Consider the following 3003-nt stretch of genomic DNA (forward strand, 5'->3'; position numbering starts at 1 on the left):
GCTTTCAAGTGCCAAACATTTTCTGAACAAACCTTTTTAACTTTACTTTACTAACTGGCTTTGTCATCACATCTGCAAGCATTTGCTCAGTGGGACAATACTCAAGGGATACTCTTCCGCTGTTGATAACCTCTCTTATGAAGTGGTACTTAATGTCTATATGTTTACACCTTTGTCTGTTCACAGGATTTCTGGCCAATGCGATAGTACCTTGGTTATCTTCATACACTCTTGTTTGAGTATAAGGATAATTGTCTATCCCTTTCAGTAGCTGATCCAGATATATACATTCCTGTATAGCTGTTGCTAAGGCAATGTATTCAGCTTCACATGTAGATAGTGCAACTGTAGGTTGTTTTCTTGTCTTCCATGATATTAGAGAGTTCCCTTCATTTAGACTGACACAATAACCTGAAATACTGTGTCTATCTGTTCTCTCTGATGCCCAATCTGCATCACTGTAAACCCTTAGGCCAAGTTTACTTGCGTCATTTCTTTCGAAACATAAGCCCTGATCTGCTGTACCTTTAAGGTATCTGAACACGTTTTACTGTGTGCCAGTGTTTTTCAGTTGGATCGTTTAAGTGCTGGGAAAGTTTGCTGACAATAAAACTTATGTCTGGCCTTGTGCATGTGAACAAATATATTAAACTTCCCGCTGCTTCTCTGTACTTTCTTGGATCAGTCATTTTTCTAGCATCTTCAGTGTAGTCAAGTTTCAACTCACTTGGTGTTTCTCTAGATCGGCACTCTACCATTCCAAACCTTTCCAATATTTTGTTTACATATCTCTTCTGTGACATGACAACTTTGTCTTCTGTTTGCTCAAAATCTATCCCCAGAAAATATTTCAATCTTCCTAGATCTTTCATTTTGAACTTCTCGGTTAGCATCGATTTAACATTTTTCAGCACATTCATTCATATAGGTACTGAATGTTTAATATTAATATCCATGTTCATAAAGTGTAGTCAATTCTGCTACAGCTCTTACCTGGAGATTTAGAAAGAACCCTTCTCTCCCTTGGGTGATGCTTGAAAAAGGCAGCAGGAAGAATATCAGAGTTTTAAAAAATCTAATATCTAATAAAGTTTCCAATAATTACAAAAGACCTATTATATGGGATACAAGATAAGCTAAACTGGAATACAAAAATTAAAGATGATCTAAATCTGCAGCCGATGCCTCTGCTCTGCTCAAGATGGTGCCCCAAAGAAGCACCTTCTTCTTGTGTCCCAGTCCTTTTATATTTCAGTCACGATGCTCCGTCCACACCCCACCTTGTCTGGTTGCTCAGTGGCTCAGTGATTATTTTGCTAATGAACTGTGTCACTGACTGGAGGACTTGGACTGTGGGAGGAAGCCGGAGCACCCGGAGAGAACCTACGAAGGCACCGGGAGAACATGCAGACTCCACAGAGAAAGGGCCCAGGTCGGCCAGGGCTGGAACCTAGAACCTTCTTGCTGTGAGGCGTGCATCACCATGCAGCCCCTTTTATTTACTAAATATATTATAGATTGATTTATTTATTATATTTTGTTGCTTTATTTCATTTATTATTATTATTGTCAGTGCATCTTTAATAAATACAGCAGGCTCTGTAAAATGATTATTATATCCCAGTTTGAGTCAAACTTCAGCTTGGGTGAGAAGGAAAATGTTTAAAAATTCTGAACATAATCTTAAGGATTTAGCAATCATACAATCACTGAATAATATTTTGTATATCATCTGGTGGAAATCCAAATTCTACTGAATTGTGGTATATGCTTGCATGCGTTTCTTTTCTTTCAAACTGTATTTAAATCAAACATCACTACAAAATTGATTTCCTTGTCTTATATAAAAGAAGCAACACATACCAAGACGTATGTTTATTGGACGGAGACCGACCTTATGATACATTCATCCATTTTCAGATCACAAAAATGCATTTGTTACTGTAGATTCATTTAACCAGGGGTGCACAGCCTACAGCATGCAACATTAAACACTACCTCATCACAATCACCTACAAAATTTTATTACTGTAAATGTTGCAGTAGCAACCCTTCAAGCGTTTTTCACCTGGACTTCCTGTGATTCCAAAGCCAGGCAAGTTCAAGAGACTCTTCATCTGAAAGAAAACAGTATGAGACACAGCAGAAAGCCAACAATAATTTACATTTTTACGTGACAGCATGGTTTTACTTCTCATTTTGGACCCTAACACAAGTTGCAACCTGGCATTTTATATTAGTTTAAAACATTTTATATTAGTTTAAACAGTATTAGAGAACCACACATGCTGCTCCACATGCAGAAACGTCAGTGCAGTTGTAGATCCTACCGCCAGGTTTTACTCTTACTACTTAATACGCTGTCTTGGTTCCTAATAAGACGAAGGTTTGGCCTGGTGAATGTCCGCTCGCTGAAGAACAAAACCTTTATTTTGAGGGACTTTTTTACCTCTATGGATTTGGATCTTCTATTTCTCACAGAGACTTGGGTGGATGCCGGGGATTTTTGTGCTTTTACGGACCTCTTGCCGGCGGGTTGTTCTTTTTTTAGCTCGCCACGCTTATCGGGCCGTGGTGGAGGGACAGCGTGTGTTTTTAGAGCAACCCATTTTTTTTTAGGCAGTGTACTTTATCCCTGCCTACGTTTTCAAGTTTTGAAATGACTTTACTTGAGGTGGGTCGTTCGGATCCTGTACTGTGTGCTGTCATTTACAGGCCACCGAGATATAACAAGGACTTTGTGAATGACTTTGCAGATTTTATGGCCAGCGTTAGACCTCATTATGATCGTTTTCTTATACTGGGTGATTTTAATATACATGTGTGTTGCCCTGATAAACAACTGGTGAGGGAGTTTTTAACTACTATTGATGCTTTTGAGCTGACGCAGTGTGTATCTGGTCCTACACATGAGCGGGGACACACGCTAGACCTTGTTCTTTCATATGGTGTGCCTGTCACTAATTTAAATATCTGTACGAATGCTTTTTCTGACCATTCGTC

At 39.0% G+C, this 3003-nt stretch overlaps 1 protein-coding gene across 4 annotated transcripts in view; it reads left to right on the forward strand.

Moving 5' to 3' along the window:
* csmd2 (CUB and Sushi multiple domains 2) overlaps nucleotides 1-3003 on the forward strand; it is a 366263-nt gene that overhangs the window by 233204 nt on the left and 130056 nt on the right. The gene's annotated exons all lie outside the window — the stretch shown is intronic.

This window comes from Monopterus albus, unplaced genomic scaffold (assembly GCF_001952655.1).
Source record: "Monopterus albus unplaced genomic scaffold, M_albus_1.0 scaffold329.1, whole genome shotgun sequence".
NCBI classification, from domain to species: Eukaryota; Metazoa; Chordata; class Actinopteri; order Synbranchiformes; family Synbranchidae; genus Monopterus; species Monopterus albus.